Source organism: Ascaphus truei, chromosome 4 (genome assembly GCF_040206685.1).
Source record: "Ascaphus truei isolate aAscTru1 chromosome 4, aAscTru1.hap1, whole genome shotgun sequence".
Lineage (NCBI taxonomy): Eukaryota > Metazoa > Chordata > Amphibia > Anura > Ascaphidae > Ascaphus > Ascaphus truei.
Window position 1 is genome coordinate 25,600,994 of NC_134486.1, and position 18,751 is coordinate 25,619,744.

An 18,751-nucleotide genomic window follows, 5' to 3' on the forward strand; every position below is an offset into this window, starting at 1 on the left:
CTGTAAAAATTGTGTTTGTACGTACACTGATAAGCTGGTGAGCTTTTTACCAACAAGTATCCATGTGTAGAACACTTAATGGCATTATTGGTTCAAATGATGGAATAAAAGTCCATATGATCTGAAAGCAAATCTCTGGGTCCACCTGCTGTACACCACGCTGCAATAAAAGGAATGAAAAGAAGAATCAGTGATCTCAAATCGGGGATGGATCTAGGTTTTTTAGGGTCCTAAGCACAAATTGTTTGGAGGGGACTGGCCATCTCATTACACAATGGCCTGTACCCTGCACTGCCTCGATCTGGACAGGGCCACAGCACCCGACGGCTATTGGGTATGGGTGGCCACGAGGCGAAAAGCCTGAATGCTGCCATCCGACCCAGCTTGCAGGAGCCACCAGTGCTGCAGGGCATGAAATATTTATTTCCAAATTAGGTTCATTTTCCTCCTTGAGAAAGCACCCTAGTTGCGAAACGCAGTTTTGCTTGGACTATTTTGTATGTGTAATTAAAGAACTTTATACTTTTTCATAGACACACATGAATAGGCACACACATATCGGCATATGTAGACAAATATGCAGATGATACAGCAAAGCACCTAAAAAAAAATACACTAAAATCCAAATGTATTTTCAACCAAAAAAGTAACAGGCTGCACAAACTACATAAATTCTCAATCAATATGTCAATTGTAAGAGTACATAGATGTCACACTAAAGTAAACACAGGGCATATTTCCCCTATACAGAAACAATGCTGTCTTAGGGGGGAAATAAGCTAGATTTGAGACTGGCTGAATCTCGTGTGTGTGTGTGTGTGTGTGTGTGTGTGTGTGTGTGTATACAGGGAGAGTCAGTGTATGTTCCCCTATCAGACACTGACTCCCCTGCCCCCTCCTTGACTCCCCTATACCCTTTATGCCAATCTCCCCTGATTCCTCCATTTCAGACCATGACACCCCAATGCTGCTTGACACAATTACTCTGTCTGCCCATTTGACAGAGACTGCCCTCTCCACCTCACCCCCTGTGACTAACACTACTCCACAACTCACTGGCACACAGTTCCCCAAATCTCTTTCATCAACTATTAGTTGTATGAGCATTGACTAACCTGTCCACGTTTTTGTGTATCAGTCAGTAATTAAGTGGTAGGACTATAGGGTATTAATCGTAAACACGCAATCCCAGCCAACTCTAGCCCCAGAACCCACCACATCATACTATATATATATATATATATATATATATATATATATATATATATATATATATATGCAATACGATACCGTTTGAAGACGAATATCACCTTGAGAAAGATCCTGCACGAGGACCGAAACGTTGGATAAGATGTCTTGTTAATACAAATTTCTTTTGACCACTTACCTTGAGTGCTGCCTCTGATATTCGTCTTCAAATGGTATCGTATTGCCTATTTTATACCATACAGCATTTGCACCCACATTGTTTCAACCAGACGGAGTGCCTATTGTTCTGCATCATCTACTATATATATATATATATATATATATATATATATATATATATATATATATATATTTGTATCAAAAGGAGTTCTACTGAGTGTGGCCAAATGTATACAACAAAAGACAAAAATACCAATGCTACATCCAATGTGAGAAAATTTATAGTTAAATACTTCAATGTTAGTATTCTCATGAATAAGGGTCATTTAGTTAAACCCTTTGGCCAAAGCATTATAAGCCTGCAGCCACTTCACAGTTTAACCAATATGCAGGTCCTAAAACTAACTGTGAAAATTCTCAGTTACCTCTGCTGGAGGGAGAATGGCCACAATAGGTCTGTCGACACAGGAACATGAAAAAACCTGCTACTTGGGGTGGAGTGAGTTTAAACCCTGGGAGGATGGGGCATAAACCTCCAAACCACTGATACCAGTTGAAAATTAAAATGAATAAACACACAATCCCAGCAATCTCTAACCCCAGAACCCACCACATCATATACATATGTAGCGCACATTTCCCCACTCCCTGGGAGATATGGTGGCTAGTGTGTGTATGCTGCTTTACCTGTGGCTCACAGGAGGCCTGAAACCCCACTGCTTGGAGGCTGGGGTATACCTGATCCGTCAGGTGACAGCGCCTTCACCTGCGCGGGATCCTATCAGTGTGGGATAACCATGTGCAGGACCATACAAGTAATACATACCGGTATAATATAACTGTTTTACTGAACGTAGGAGAATAAAGCATATAATGCAACACCACTCAGGCCTCTCAGGGCCGTAACCCCTCACCGTGCCCACACTCAGATACACTGTCCCCAAAGTACTAATGGGGCCCTTGGGCACCCAAACACCCTGGTGTCTACAAAGAGCAACCCAATGTGTGAGACAGCACTGCCCCCTACGTGTGTAACGTTGGTGCACTTGTGAAGGTGAGGTACCTACCGGATGCTCCCTGCACCCGGGCACGCCAAGCAGCAAGATGGGATCCGCGGATTCAGCGATGTCCTCCGTGGAGCCTCCACATCTACGTTGGGTGGTGTCCCGCGTGGACGTGCCACCATGCAGAGTGTCTCTGTGCAGCTGATAGGGATCTGGTCCCAGACCACCATAGGCCAGGATGCAGCCACATCCTGGTTGTGTCCCTCACACTTATGCTACAGGGGCAGTGTTCCTATCTCATGGGCCTGTCCCTGCAGCAACCACAAGCTGAGGGGAGTCGGGGCCTAGCTGGTGCCTAACAGGGGGTCTCTGGCCTTGTGCAGGTGCCACAGACACCTGCACATACACAACCTACCCTATTGACGTTCAGCCCTGACTGGCGTGGCTCACAGCTCGCCAAATGTATCAAATGTCGAAGCAGGGGAATATGGCCGCGCGATTGGCTGCTGTGTGTCACCTGATGTTGCCACCCTATGGCCTTCTGAGGACTATAGTTCCCCTGCGGACTTCTATGGGTAATGGCCGCCCTGTACATCAGCTTCTGCGCATGTGCGAAGATCCCTAATGGCCGCTGCGCATGGGAGCCATTCTGCTGCGACCATGCGTGCGCAGTTCAAGATGGCGACCCCCGCTAGCCGGGTACGCCACAAAGCTCCCGGCAACCGGCTCGAATCTCCAGCCACCGCCTCAACCTCCCTGACTGCCAGCAAGGTCCCCTGCTGTAGCGGAGGTAAGCGAGGGGGGTGGGGGACCGGGGGAAAGACCCTGCTATGGTCAAATGTATACAACAAATGACAAAAATACCCAACGCTACATCCAATTTAACAAAAGACTTAGTTCAATACTTCAATGCTAGTATTCTCATGAGTAAGGGTCATTTATTTAAACCCTTTGGCCAAAGCGTTATTAGCCTGCAGCCACTTCATGGCATGACCAGTACGTATGCAAGTCCTAACAGTACCTATGAAAATGTATCCCTGCTTTTTTATTTACCAGTGGAGTACAATAATTTTTTATTTACACTTGTATCTGTTGACTTTTTGGAGTCAGGCAGAATGGACAGAATGCTGGTATAGTGCTAACACAAACTGGCCTCATCTAATTTATCTGATTAATGCACACATACATGGATGTTCCATATTAGAGATGGAACAGCCATGATTCTAATTGTACTCTCAGAATAGCCCTCTACTTGTCAACTAAACTAAAAAGTGGGATAACCGCACAGGAAAGAGTGAAAAGTACAATTATTTCTCTTAGAATATTCCAGTGTATTTACTGTACAGTTGGTACCAGTACTACTTTAAATGTTAAAGCAGCAGTCCAAGCTGTCCTTTAAAAAAAAAAAAATCTCTTTAATATGTATATCAATACAATCCACACAATGATAAGTTATTAGCTAAATTGCAGATCGATCTGTTCTCCTGTGATCGATCAGCGAAGATTCGGCTCGGGGGTTCACTAAATGGCTGTCAGTGCAGCAGAAGAGGACCAAAGATGCAAAGTTCTGTGGGAAAGATCATGTGACCAGGCAGTCACTACATAGAGTACAACTGGTGCACTGCTAGAGAGGGCAGGGCTCAATAAGGGGTGTGGCATAGCCTGTTTCAGAAGAGGAAGGGGATGTGACTTTGTAAATGGTTGCTATAGAAATAAAAAATGCTTGTTACATTATAATACATTAAAAAAGTCATTCAGAGAGGTTTGTATTTCAAATATTGTTATTATTTTTATGGTATCACATCAGAAACAGAAAGAAACAATGTACATATTGTGACAGAAACCAGGGGTTGGTAATAAACTCCATATACAGGGCTCCCAGGATACTGAACAGTTTCTGTCCTGTCTAAGCTGAACAGGGCAGCCTCGTGGTACAGGCACTCCATTCCACAGTTTGTCTGCTGCCTGTTTTCTGTCACCTGTCATGCTGATTAGAGTTCAGGTATATAAGACCTGTTTCCTGTTTCCTCTGGGCCCCCCGCCCAAGAGCCTGGAAGGCTGCTGAACTGCAGAGGGGTGAGAAAGCCTCTTTCCCAAATCGCTTCATTCATTCTGTTAGTTTGTCTAAAGACTGCAAAGGTACTTATTTTGTTGGTGGAAGTGGACAAGCCACTTCCAACTCTGAGTCAGGGACATCTAAGTTTAAGTTATCGCTCAGACGAGCAGCTTTTTGTTTGGCTTTGTTTTCTGTTTAAACTGTGGCAGTCTCAGTGCCTGGGACTGAATAAACCAGGCATAGCCTGTTTAAAGGAACAGTACGTGACGTCTCATCATTTAACCTACCCTAAAAGACCGTGTTCTAACAGTCCCGGACAGACGGCGGAGCCCCGGAGTAAGCCGTTTGTCACATATGGTGGAGAATGCGGGCAGAACACTAAAAGGTCTGGGGGTTAAAGAACTTTAAAGAAAAAAAAAAAAAAAAAAAGGTTTTTTTTCTCTCTCTCCAAACAAGATGGAAGACGTGGTGAGTGCGCTGGTACGCAATGTCGCTGTCCAGAGAGACGCGAATGAAGCCCTGCAACAGGCGAATGCAAACCAGCAAGAGACAAACCGCTTGCTGAAAGAGGAGCAACAGCGGTTCGCTCAGGGCTTACAGCAGGAACTCGAGATCCTGAGGGAGACTATCAGTAACCTTCCACTGGCAGCGGCAGCCCCAGTTCCGAAAATGACCAGGGCAAGCCACTACCTTCAGAAGATGGGACCCTCGGATGATGTGGAAGCCTATCTTCTCACGTTTGAACGCACGGCACAGAGAGAGGGATGGCCAGAAGCTGAGTGGGCTGGTCTAATCGCACCCTTCCTAAGCGGCGAACCCCAGAAGGCTTACTTTGATCTAGAGCCAGCCGAAGCTAACGTCTATGCAAAATTGAAGTTCGAGATCCTCGCCCGCCTCGGCGTAACCACGGCTGTTCGCGCCCAAAGGTTTCACGCATGGTCCTTCACGATGGATAAAGCCACCCGAAGCCAGATGTATGACCTCATCCACCTCGCCCGGAAGTGGCTACAACCCGAGATCAACTCAGCAAGCCACATCGTGGAACGGTTGGTCATGGACCAGTTCTTGAGGAAACTTCCCTCTGCCTTACGCCATTGGGTCAGTCGGAGTGACCCCCACAATGCGGATGAGCTTGTGGCCCTCGTAGAAAGGTACAATGCAGCAGGAGAGCACCCGCAACCCACAGTCGTGGAGCAACCCCACTACCCGAGGTTCCAGGACTCTTCCAGAGACGGTAAAAGGGTACCGGGGTTAAGGGGAGCTGAAGAGCGGCGACCACCTTCACGCAGCACCAGCAACAGTGGTTCGCACACTAAGGGCAATAGCCAACATGGGGAGCCGGGAAAAGGCTCTAAGTGGGACACAGACTATGTACCTAAATGTGTAAATTGTCATGAGAGGGGCCACACAGAAAAAATCTGCCCACTAAATGATGAGCCCATGCAATGCAACAGCGTGGAACCTTATTCGCTGTTGTCCCAATGTATGGGCCCTAGCCCAGAGGACCCCTTGAATAACCATCTGTGGGCATTTGTAAAGGTTAATGGTAAGAGGGTTCGGGCACTTCTTGACTCTGGGAGTATGGTCACACTAGTGTCCGAATACCTATTGCCCATTAAGAAGAAACAGGTAAACAGTTCACAAAGAGTGGCAATTTGTTGTATACATGGGGATAATCATGAATATTCCACTGTTGAGATGTTTTTTTTGAAACAGAATTTGGTTCTTTAGATTTCAAGGTGGGTGTTGTACCCAAACTGGCACATGATGTGTTAATAGGGACCGACTTTCCCCATTTTCTAAAAATGTGGTCCCCAGCTCAGAATAGCGCCCAGAGTTCAATAGCAGACCATAACGAAGTGTTAGAAGAAACAAATCCTTTCCCTTTTTCAGAAATGGAGGTTGACGAGGGCCCAAATAAGAAAGGGGAAAAGGAGGAGTGCTGTGAAATTCCCTTCCCCATCACTACTTTGGTAGGGAATACCCCAAATCAAGATGTTGATCAGGCACTTACCACCCCAGTACAGGACAAGACCCTCGCTGACCTAGAGGTCAGTCCTGGGAGTTTTAAGAAGGCCCAGTGGGAGGACCCCACATTAGCGGTAGCAAGGGGAAAAATACGGGACCAGAATAGTACTCATGGCCAACCAGATAGGTCACTTGCTTACCCCTACTTCGAGGTAGAGAACGACCTAGTATATCGGGTTGATAAAAGAAAATCAGTTACAACTAAACAATTGTTGGTACCACGGACATTCCGTAACGTAGTATTACACCTCGCACATAGTCATCCATTGGGGGGACACCTAGGGGTGGAAAAGACAAAAGAAAAGGTTCTCCGAAGCTTTTATTGGCCTGGGGTTCTGGCAGAAATTACAAACTATTGTTCCTCATGCCCAGAATGTCAGATCACCGCCCCGTTCAAGGCATACCGCAGCCCATTGGTACCCCTTCCCATAATAGAGGTACCATTTGACCGGATTGCTATGGATCTAGTAGGACCCCTAATAAAGTCTGCTAGGGGACATCAGCATATATTGGTAATATTAGATTATGCTACCCGATATCCGGAGGCAGTTCCCCTACGTAGCACCTCTGCTAAAAACATAGCAAAAGAGTTAGTACTTCTGTTTTCCCGGGTCGGAATTCCTAAAGAGATCTTATCTGACCAGGGAACACCATTTATGTCCCAAGTAACAAAAGAGCTATGTAAACTCCTAAAAATCAAGCATCTCAGAACCTCAGTCTATCATCCACAAACAGATGGTTTAGTGGAAAGGTTCAATAAAACCTTAAAGAGCATGTTACGCCGGGCGGTCGATAAGGATGGGAAAAACTGGGACTGTTTGTTACCATACCTGTTATTTGCCATTAGGGAAGTTCCCCAGTCATCCACAGGCTTCTCCCCGTTTGAACTATTGTATGGCCGACATCCAAGGGGCTTACTGGATATAGCCAAAGAAACTTGGGAACACGAGGTTACCCCTTACAGAAGTGTAATAGAGCATGTTGCCCAAATGCAGGACCGCATTGCTGCAGTCCTACCCATAGTGAGGGAACACATGGAGAAAGCTCAAGAAGCACAAAGGAATACGTATAATAAGGGTGCTAGGGTCAGAATTTTTTTTCCAGGTGATAGGGTACTAGTTCTGGTTCCCACCGTGGAGAGTAAATTCCTTGCTAAATGGCATGGGCCATATGAGGTCTTGGAAAGAGTGGGAGAAGTAAATTATAGGGTAAGGCAGCCAGGTAGGAGGAAACCTGAGCAAATTTACCATATAAACCTACTCAAGCCCTGGAAAGATAGAGAGGTCTTGTTAACCCTAGTACCCCCAGGTCCGTCAGAGAATCAAGAAACTGACCCAGAGGTTAGCATAGCTGAAACACTGTCCGTGCATCAGAAACGAGAGGTCCAGAGTTTAGTGAGAAGGAACAAAGAAATCTTCTCTACACAGCCAGGTAAAACTAACGTAATTAAACATGACATAGTCTCTGAACCGGGGGTCCGAGTTAACCTTAAACCGTACCGAATCCCAGAGGCCAAGAGAGAGGCTATAAGTTTAGAGGTTAAAAAAATGCTAAAACTAGGCGTAATTGAGGAATCCCAAAGTGGGTGGAACAGCCCTATAGTTTTAGTCCCAAAGCCAGACGGTACAACAAGGTTTTGTAATGACTACCGGAAACTAAACGCGGTGTCAAAATTTGATACTTATCCTATGCCCAGGGTGGATGAACTTGTAGAGAGACTGGGCAAAGCCCGATATCTCACAACCCTAGACCTAACAAAAGGGTACTGGCAGGTTCCCCTCACAGAAAGGGCAAAAGAAAAAACAGCCTTCTCAACCCCAGACGGCCTCTTTCAATATAAGGTGCTGCCTTTTGGCTTACATGGAGCTCCCGCCACATTCCAAAGAATGATGGATAAAATTTTAAAACCACATGTTCGGTACGCTGCCGCCTACCTGGATGATGTGGTAATCCATAGTGAAGATTGGCAGTCCCACCTTCCAAAGGTCCAAGCTGTGCTCGATGCAGTTCGGTCTGCTGGACTAACTGCTAACCCCGCTAAATGCACTATTGGTCTGGAGGAGGCCAAGTATCTGGGGTATTCTATTGGTAGAGGGTTACTCAAACCACAAACACTCAAAGTAGAGGCGATACAAAATTGGCCAAGGCCAGTCACAAAAAAACAATTAAGGACCTTTTTGGGGTTAATTGGCTACTATAGGAGGTTTATTCCCAATTTTGCAACTAAGGCAACCCCACTAACCGACCTCACAAAAGCAAGAGGACCGCTAATGGTAAAGTGGTCCCCCGAAGCCGAACAGGCCTTTAGAAGCCTGAAAGAAGCTCTCTGTGCCCAACCAGTGTTGGTCACACCTGACTTCTCCAAAGAGTTCGTAGTCCAAACCGACGCATCTGAGGTAGGGCTGGGGGCGGTACTCTCCCAGGAGTCTCAAGGGGAGGAGCACCCCATCCTTTATTTAAGTAGGAAACTAAATCCCCAGGAGAAAAATTACTCCATAGTCGAGAAAGAGTGTCTCGCAATAAAGTGGGCTGTAGAGACACTCAAGTATTATCTGTTGGGGAGAAAGTTCCGATTGGTCACAGATCATGCACCCCTTACCTGGATGTGTCAAAATAGGGAGAAGAACGCTAGGGTGACCAGGTGGTTCCTAAGCCTACAGCCCTTTAAATTTTCTGTGGAACACAGGTCGGGGCACAAACATGGCAATGCCGACGGGTTGTCAAGGATGCACTCCCTAATATCCATGGTCGCTCACCCCTCGAGGTCTGAGCTGGGGGGGAGGATATGTGACAGAAACCAGGGGTTGGTAATAAACTCCATATACAGGGCTCCCAGGATACTGAACAGTTTCTGTCCTGTCTAAGCTGAACAGGGCAGCCTCGTGGTACAGGCACTCCATTCCACAGTTTGTCTGCTGCCTGTTTTCTGTCACCTGTCATGCTGATTAGAGTTCAGGTATATAAGACCTGTTTCCTGTTTCCTCTGGGCCCCCCGCCCAAGAGCCTGGAAGGCTGCTGAACTGCAGAGGGGTGAGAAAGCCTCTTTCCCAAATCGCTTCATTCATTCTGTTAGTTTGTCTAAAGACTGCAAAGGTACTTATTTTGTTGGTGGAAGTGGACAAGCCACTTCCAACTCTGAGTCAGGGACATCTAAGTTTAAGTTATCGCTCAGACGAGCAGCTTTTTGTTTGGCTTTGTTTTCTGTTTAAACTGTGGCAGTCTCAGTGCCTGGGACTGAATAAACCAGGCATAGCCTGTTTAAAGGAACAGTACGTGACGTCTCATCATTTAACCTACCCTAAAAGACCGTGTTCTAACAGTCCCGGACAGACGGCGGAGCCCCGGAGTAAGCCGTTTGTCACAATATATATCGTTAAACAACAGTACTTTCTTTCTTGGTATTTAAACACATATTCTAGACATAAGGACTTAAGATATTTCATTGAAGCAAACACAAACTCTATATTAGTTTTAGATCATTTAGATATTTCTGGACTTCCAATCAGAGATGTTTAAAAACATGCTACAAGTGTTTTTTCATAGTACACAACTGATTTATTTAAAAAAAAAAACCACATGTACTGTAGGATATTGCTTGGTCTGCAGCTTTAAGAGGAGTTATCTCTCACTTGGGATTGGGTAAGTCACAAGCAGAATGTCACAAAGTCACACAAGGCAAAAACGATGCAGCGGGTGGCATTTTTTCTGACCACTTTGACATTTTATCATAGACCCTTTTTAAGTCTATTTATAGCAGATTAAAGCTGGGCTATTGCTAGAGTAATACAGTATACTGTAGCTGACAAACAACAACAGACTCATATAATTACGCTTTCAAGAAACAAACTGAAGTGTCTTTAGATAATGTGGTATAATTAGGAGGACGTATTTGTCAAGTGTTTAGTGAAAATGTTGCTATTTTTATATTACATAACTGTATTGTAAGTATTCCCTATCTTTCTATGCGTATAGCTAATTGTGTTTCTGTGTGCAGATTTGTATACAATATCTTTCACTTTGTCTAGTGGGATTATTTTTTATATATCTCATGTTCTGAAGCTTGAGTTACCTTTTTCTCTCTCTACTATTCTCTGCCATAATGAATAGGCGGAATTGATTATGTGTATGAAGTGTTTATCTGGTAGTTAGTAAGCGATCTCGGCCTCGATGTGTGTTGTTTACACTTCAGCGTCAGCGACTCGTGTTTCCCGGGCAGCGGAATGTATATTAGGGGCATCAAATCATTATTTTATATACCCGATGGAGGGAGACGGACCACCGAAAACGTGTGTTCTTTTCTTGTTTATGCCACCTCGGTAAAGGTTACATTAAAAGGATGAAAATGTGAAGATTTTCTGTGTGGCGTGGTTTCCGGCAGTGATTGTCCTAATGTGGTATTTAGGATATTAAAGCTGCAGTTCAAGCAATACCCTACATGTGTGTTACTTGTAGCATTTACAAAAAAAAAAATTTAAAGACATTTTTTATGTATTTTAATGTAGCAAGCATTTTTGTTTCTATAGAAACCAATTACAAAGTCACACCCCCTTCCTCTCCTGAGACAGGCTCTGGCTCTTGAGCCCTGCCCTCTCTCTAGCAGTGCACCAATTGTATCTAGTGCCTGCCTGGTCACATGATCTTCCTCACAGAACTTTGCATCTTGGGTAATCTTCTGCAGCCCTTACAGTGAATTAAATAACCCCCCCGATTCGGCCATCGATGACAGGAGAACGGATCGATCTGCAGCTTAGCTAATCACTTGTCAGTGGTCAGATTGTATTGATGCACTTATTGAATGGAAATGTAAAAAAAAAATGGAAAAAACGGCAGCTTGAGCTGCAGCTTTAATACGTGGCAGAAGGAGTAGTACAGCGGCAAGTGGATGAATCCTGTTTGAATTCCAGTGTCAGCTCCACTTGCCCGTGATCAAGTCCCTTTACTGTGCTCCAGGCATTAACACTTCCATTGGAATGTCTACAGTGCAAGGATGAGTGATGGGGTGCAGAAAAGCCGAATTGTAAACCAGGGAGACAACCTCTAGTTCAGGGGTGGCCAAGGCCAGTCCTCAAGAGCTACCAATAGGTCAGGTTTTCAGGATATCGCTGCTTCAGCACAGGTGGCTCAGTCAGTAGCGCAGTCTTCAACTTTGACTGCGCTACTGATTGAGCCACCTGTGCTGAAGCAGGGATATCCTGAAAACCTGACCTGTTGGCTACCCCTGCTCTAGTTGCATTGACAGATTCAGTGCGGGATTTTGTTACCCAGATAAAAACAACCAGTCCTTTTAGGATATTTCGCAGTTTCATTGGCAATGTTTTTGCAACATAACGCACCAATGAAGCCTGCTACTGTATATCTGGAATTTAATTTGTATTCTACTAAAACATAAATATTGAAGCTGTTATGTACTAGCGGTCTCCCACCTGTACAACTATGAATAATTACATTGGCCGTTATTAACACAGGGACATAACCTTGAGATTTATAACTTGCCTCATAATTAAAAAGCAATGTGATGTGTCAGATGAGCCCAGAATAGCATCAACACATTGTTCATCTCGGGTATATTTTTGCTCTCTGATCTAAAAGCTTTGAGGTGGAGGATTAAAGCATCATTCCTCACAGGACTTCAGTTGTTTTAATATATGCAGCATTTGGGTACCTTTAATGAAAGCAAATGACCAAAGCTGCCGATCAATCTGCTCTCCTGTGACCGATCAGTGAATATCCTGCTCGCTGGGTTCATGTAATGGCTGCTTCTGAAGCAATCCTTCAGTCAGTGTAACACAGCAGCTACAATATATCTTTATACTACTAAGAGCAACATTTGTCTATTGTTACAGCTTTCACCATAACCACAGTCTCCTGCTGGGAACACTGCCACATTTTCTTGTTTGTGATCATTTTTTGCCAACGCTCTTGCACTGCTGGGTTCAAGCAGAGGTGTGCCGGAGCCTGGTACTGCAACCAAAGGATGCTCAGTATATTAAAACTAATTTAAAATAGCATTAAGAGTTTCATTATTATTATTTTAATGCAGTAAGTACTTCTAATACTACACAACTGATGTATTTTAAATACCAATGATGTCTGCAATGCGTCTTTAATCCTTTTTATTGTAGGAGCAATCCAATGTAGGTCTTCTCTGTGCAAAGGAGTTAACAAGACTGGCATTTTGGGGTTGGCCTCCTCCCCATGGCAATTTAGTTGTTGATATCTGAAACTTTACACTAGACTAGATTATAGTTATTAACTTGGTATGTGACACTAATATTAGGTTCTAGGAACCGAGAGAACGGCTAGGCTTAGCATCTCCAATACGGCCCTTTTTTGGGGTGCCTGAACTGTTATTATGGTATACCCAAAAAAGGTTTCTAGTTTTTTAATTGTGGTGAGTCATATCTTCCCTTCCTTTTTTCAATCAATATGCGGTGAAGCCATATTCTCCTTGGGTTCGGGGGTTCAAGATGCCCTAGCAAGGAGAAGACAGCTACTGTGCATATTGAATAAAGGTAATGGTCTTCTTATATAACGACAGCATGGAGGTGGAGAGGAGACAGAGAGACAGCAAGGAGAGTTGAAGTCAGGGAGAGAGAGAGAGAGAGACAGCAAGGAGTGGAGGAGACAGAGAGAGACAGCAAGTAGAGGAGGAGACAGATGGATGAGGAGGAGGTAATGGAGAGCAGTGTGCACATGGGGCATAAGGGAGAGCAAAGACGGGAGGAGAGACAGTAAGGTGAGTGTCACAGGACTCTTTCATGGGATCATGCACCAGACAGGACACAGAGATCAAATAAACGGGTGTTTATTTCAGCCAGAGCCAACAGACACAACACAATATCACCAACAGAGCTATATTCACACCAAACAAGGAATACAGGGGACGTCCTCGGTCCTAGGTGCCTGATGCCATCAAAATGACTTACACAGTGCTGCTTCAAATCCTGTGGGGATCAGGCAAGTTTAAATCACATGCTTCAAAAAGGCACGCAGCCTCATCCTGGGTGTCTTTGGCACAACCTCAGAGAACACTATTTAGTCCATCTCCACGCCAGTCTAGGAATGATCTCTGGAACTGAGATCGGCTGCTCCTTTTCTAGGTTCCCGTCTCCATATGAATCATGGAGAAAGGGTGGCGACCAATCCCAGAGTGGATGCTCTGTGTGGGACCAATCACAGTGCGAGGGCTCGTCTGTGTTGGCTAATCCGGGCTGGGGGTGTGATGGGGAGACCGATGTAAGGAGAGCAGGAATTACAAACCAGCCAATGAGAACAGCGCCTCCCTGCCCATGTTCTAAATGCAGATTTGCCATCCCTTGATGAGATAAGCACCTCTCTGTCTGGGGAAGACAATGACTTCCAGATAGGAGGCCAGCCCATCCACACTCTCCATTGCCCTTGTGAAACCAGCTAAACCCAGATCCCTGGGCGTGTAGGCTGTGTAAGTGTATTACCAGCCTAAAATGCACAGGGAACAAAGAAATACATGTTGCATCAAGCACACTACAGTTTTACATGTAATAAGGTTTTTACCCATACATTATTATATATATATACATATATCTTTTTCCAGGTAAGGCCACAGAGGGATGGATTTACAGGGACATCCTGTACATCCATCCAGGCGGATAGGGGCAACAGCGGGGCTTAAGCTTTATTATAAGATTGCCCCTACCGTCACAGTGAGTAGGAGGAGGAAACAGAGAGACAGCAATGAGAGGAGGAAAGAGATGAGATGAGTAGGAGAGGAGGGAGTGTAGTGTGCACAGAGAGGAGGAGAAACATTAAGGCGGGGAGTGCAAAGGGAGGGGAGGAGTAGGGCATGATGGAGGAGAGAGTAAGGTGAGGAAAGGGGGACAAGAGACCAGCAAGGCATTACAAGGAGGGGTGACAACAAAGAGTAATGTTTAATTAATAGCCTTTAAGATCAGCTAGATCGGCGTATGGTACGCCGGGTACAGCTAGTTATATATTAAATTATTATGAAAACTTTTTGAAGGCTTAAACCATGAAATAATAGATGGACCATGCTTTGCATTGTATGTTTTTAGTTGTGAGTTTACAGAAAAATGTGTACATGTTATGTTTTGAGATATGTATGAGTAAATATTCAGATGCAACTAAGGCAAATATCTTATCTAACTTACCTATTACCCATAGTGAAATCAGTGCTGCAGTCCATACAATGTTTAATCAGTATAACTCACATGGATACATACATCTTCTTAACTGTCCATGTGTTGCCCTAACTGTAATATTGTAATAAATGTTACCATTTTATTTCAGAATGATTGTTCATTTTTAACTCCTCTATCTTTTGTTTACCTTTCAATTGCAAAAAGGTATGTCCTTTAAAGCAACAAAACGTGAAAAATCCTATGTTTAAAACAAAAAAATTCAGTTCTGTAGTATTAGATAACACTGTCTGTATTTTTTCTTTTACTCCTATTACCATTTTGAATGATTTTTTTTCAATGTACTGATCATCCTTTGGTTGCTATAGCAACCATTTAGAAAGTCATATTCACTTCCTCTTTTGAAACAGGCCTAGACACACACTTTTTTAAGTTCTGCCCTTTGGCAACAAAGTATCATAAACAGACTTGTTGTGTTCCAAACAACAGAATGTCTATTACTCTGAAAGCTGCAACAATAATGTGTTACACTTAGTAATCTAATGTTACATATCAACTGCAGCATTTCACGGACTGCAGCACAAAGTTAGAAGGCAGCCATTTCGTTAGGCACACAATCATGATTTTTACAGATTGATAACAAGAGCACCAAATGATTGCTAGCTTAGGTAAAAATGTAGAATGAATATGTAAAGCATATGACCATATATAATTCTACATTTTTACAGTATCATGCGCACACTCTCACTTCTTTGACAGTATAATTGTGTGCAATTTCAGTGGGTTTTTTTCTTATCTTAAAAGAAAATAAAAAAAGGAGGAATTAAGTATTTCTGCTTTAAAGGTTGTGACTTCGTTTTTAAATAGATCTTAGCTCTGTAATATTTCACCAAACCCCCTCGCATTGAAATGGAAGTAGACACTTCTGTTATAACGTCCTTTATCACTTTGTCATGGGAAAAAAACCCCCCATAAATAAAGAATAACTGAGATTGCACCCAATTATACTGTCAAGGAAGGGATCCTGTGCACATGATACTTTACTAAATTGCACAAACATTATTGCCACTCAGTTAAAAGGAGATGGTATGACAGAGAAGTGGAACAATGTAGCCAAGGTCAAATCGTGCAATAACAAGAGCAGCATGGTAACATAATAAGTCTGTCTGTTACCTATTGCCCTGAGATTCTTTTTAACCTGTGAGTGACATGTTGGATATTGACCTGACTCCAGTTTTGCTATCATTCTGGGGCCCAAATGCACTTTAGGTGTGATACTTTGGCTTAGTTGCATATATCTGCGCGGTATCTGTGTAACCAATTGTAACTCCCACTAAGGAACTAGTCTAAAGAGCTACCGCAGCAAATTTCGTGAAGGCTCAACTGGGATAGGTTTACATGAGCCAGCAATGTATTCGAGGCAGAAGAGGTGGTTGCACCAAAACAACATCTGGGTACCAAAGAACAAGAATTTTTAGTATTTGTACATTATTTTTTTAACTATTTGTGCTTCTGTACATATATTTGCAAACAGGGATAGCTTCAACTAGTCTTTTGCTGTATATTAAGATAACCTGATCTAAGGTGGCACATCAATTAGCCACCAAAAGGAATACATATGCTTCTGTTGAAGAGCCTGGCAATGACCAGATATCCTACCAGAGGAATCGTGTCTGTATGGGCGTCATCACATAGTCCTGTTTTGCAGAATCTGCCAGAATTGGATACTCATTGGTAACTAACCCTTTCACTGCCATTGCTTTTGCATTGTGCTGCAGTCCCCTCTGGATGTGAAGGATTGGACACGTGGGTGTGATTTTAGCTGGAATGATATCGAGAAGGTACAGTATGATGGAAATATTACAAGTCCCAGGTAACCCTTCTGAAGAAGCCTCTCTGAATGCATGTCATGTAGTTTCCCCAATGCTATACATGCCATAGATTGTTCCCATCAATCTCTACAATTTCTTCTATCAACCTCATAACCTTCCTGTCTGAGCAGTGGTTGGTAATCTCGCTGCCCCCTTTTATTTATAAGAATTCTCCTTTAAATTGGAAGAAGCATGAGAAATTAGAGGGATCAGCAAGGAGTGACGTGTGAGAACTTCAAAGCTTCGACAGTTTCTCCTCATCATTCATTCTAATTACTATTGTAGTCCTGTAGGGTTTGGTTTTAGGTCTCTCCCTCTCTGTAAAAGCATGTACATTAAAACCACTCTATGCTATTTTAATGTCAATGGCGATCTCGCACTTGGGAGACCAGATCACATTGTGGGTAAGGGGCTTGGCGATGGTGCTATACTGGGCACAAATTTGTAGTAATAGCCAGCCATCTCCAGAAATGCGAGTATGTGTTTTAGGTACAGGCTACTGCACTATGGTGGCTAACTTGGTCAGTTCGGACTCGGGCCTCTCACTCATTGTCCCAGGTAAATTACTTCAAACACACCGATCTGACATTTAGTGAGTTCAAGGGGGAGACCTGCCACCCTAATTCGGCCTAGTACCACTTCTACATACCCCAGGAACGTCCCATGTCCTGCTGTAGTCAGCTAGCGTATCTAAATAGGCCCAGGTGTACCCCTGCATTCTTTCAGCAAATGAGTGCCAGGTGATGGAAGGTAATCGGAGCATTCTTCATCCCAAAAATCATGACAGAAAATTTGTACAAGCCAATCGGAGTAATGAATGCCAACTTCTCCCGTGCCTCTCAGATCAATGGGGTCTGCCAATACCCTCTACTCAGATCCATAGTGGTCAGATAATTAGCCTCCACATGATCATCTAACAGGTAATTCATGCGTGGCATAGGATAGGCACCTCTAACGGGTTGAGTATTGAGTATGTAGAAAAAACAGGACTGAGCAGTACCATTTTATTTGGGGGAGGGATAAGACTACGGGCAATGTCCAGGGACGTTGCTGGCTGGTTCTGCCCAGCTTTTCTGTAAACAGGACGCGATATCTCCCTAAACAACTCTCTCACTTGTGCCCATTGGGGAACAGTGAGCTGTGTCCTGATACTCACAATATCTGCAGATCCTCCCTGGTGGGTCAAGGAGGTCTGGCAGACATGGCTAATCTGATCTCCCTGTTGTGGGCTACAAATGGCAATCACCACTGGATCACTCGCATAATATGCTTTTAACATTGATGTTGTACGTTCTCTGTCTAGTATGTAACCTCTCTCTTCATTACCGCAGACTAACCTCTACTGCTGAGGCGGGGGCCTGAGTTCTACTCCCCGTTATTGCTGTGTGTTCTCACTAGCTGAGCATGTGGCCAAAGGCCAGACAATAGGACACAACACCAGGCTATGAATAACCAAAAAAGTATTTACTGTATATCCAACCCTTATAACTACAGCTATATAAACATAATTGTGATCCTCTGTGAGAGGATCATATACATACAACCACAATAGTGGTAATGCACAATGCAGTTGTGTGTCAATGTCTCTCAGAGTCCCCATGACTCTGTGTTGCAAGGGGGACCCGATGTGTAGGTGCTAACATAAACATCGGAGCTCTTATAATCAGAGATACTGTTATAATCAGGCCTGTCTTTTCACAAAGACTTTGGTACCCTTGTCTGTAATCAAGATCCCCTCTCTGTTTACTCAAACTCATTTAGTCTGGTAGACTGCTGACCCACTTTCAGCTCCACTCGGGGAGTCTGCATGTTATCTAGTCAGTCAGATCCCCTGAGTTATACTCCTCAGGACCTGGTTATCAGGTTGCAGCAGCTCTTGGGGACAGGGGCTGTTCTATCCAGGGTCTCTCCAGGGTCTCTCCCTCTCCTCATTCTCCTCTCTCTCTCTCCCACTCCAGTTCCTGGTTCACTGATCTCTCAACCTTTCCACTCCTGTCCCCTCAGTGGCTGTCCTGTCAAGTGTCCGTATGTCAGCATCAGGTGCTTCTGGGAGTTGTAGTCCATCTTCTGCTGCTCTGTCATCGGCTTCTTCCCAGCAGTACACACCAGAGAGGAACACGGCTAGGGGACAGCATGTATAGATAGCTATACCCGCAGAAACATAATTTGTTTAAGACTTTGTGGATCTGGTTGAATAAAAGAAGCTCTCTCCCCCATGCTACTGCTGTTGTTGTGTCCTATCCCCCTGTTGAAAACGTTGATGTCCCCATCAATTTTATCAAAATATAC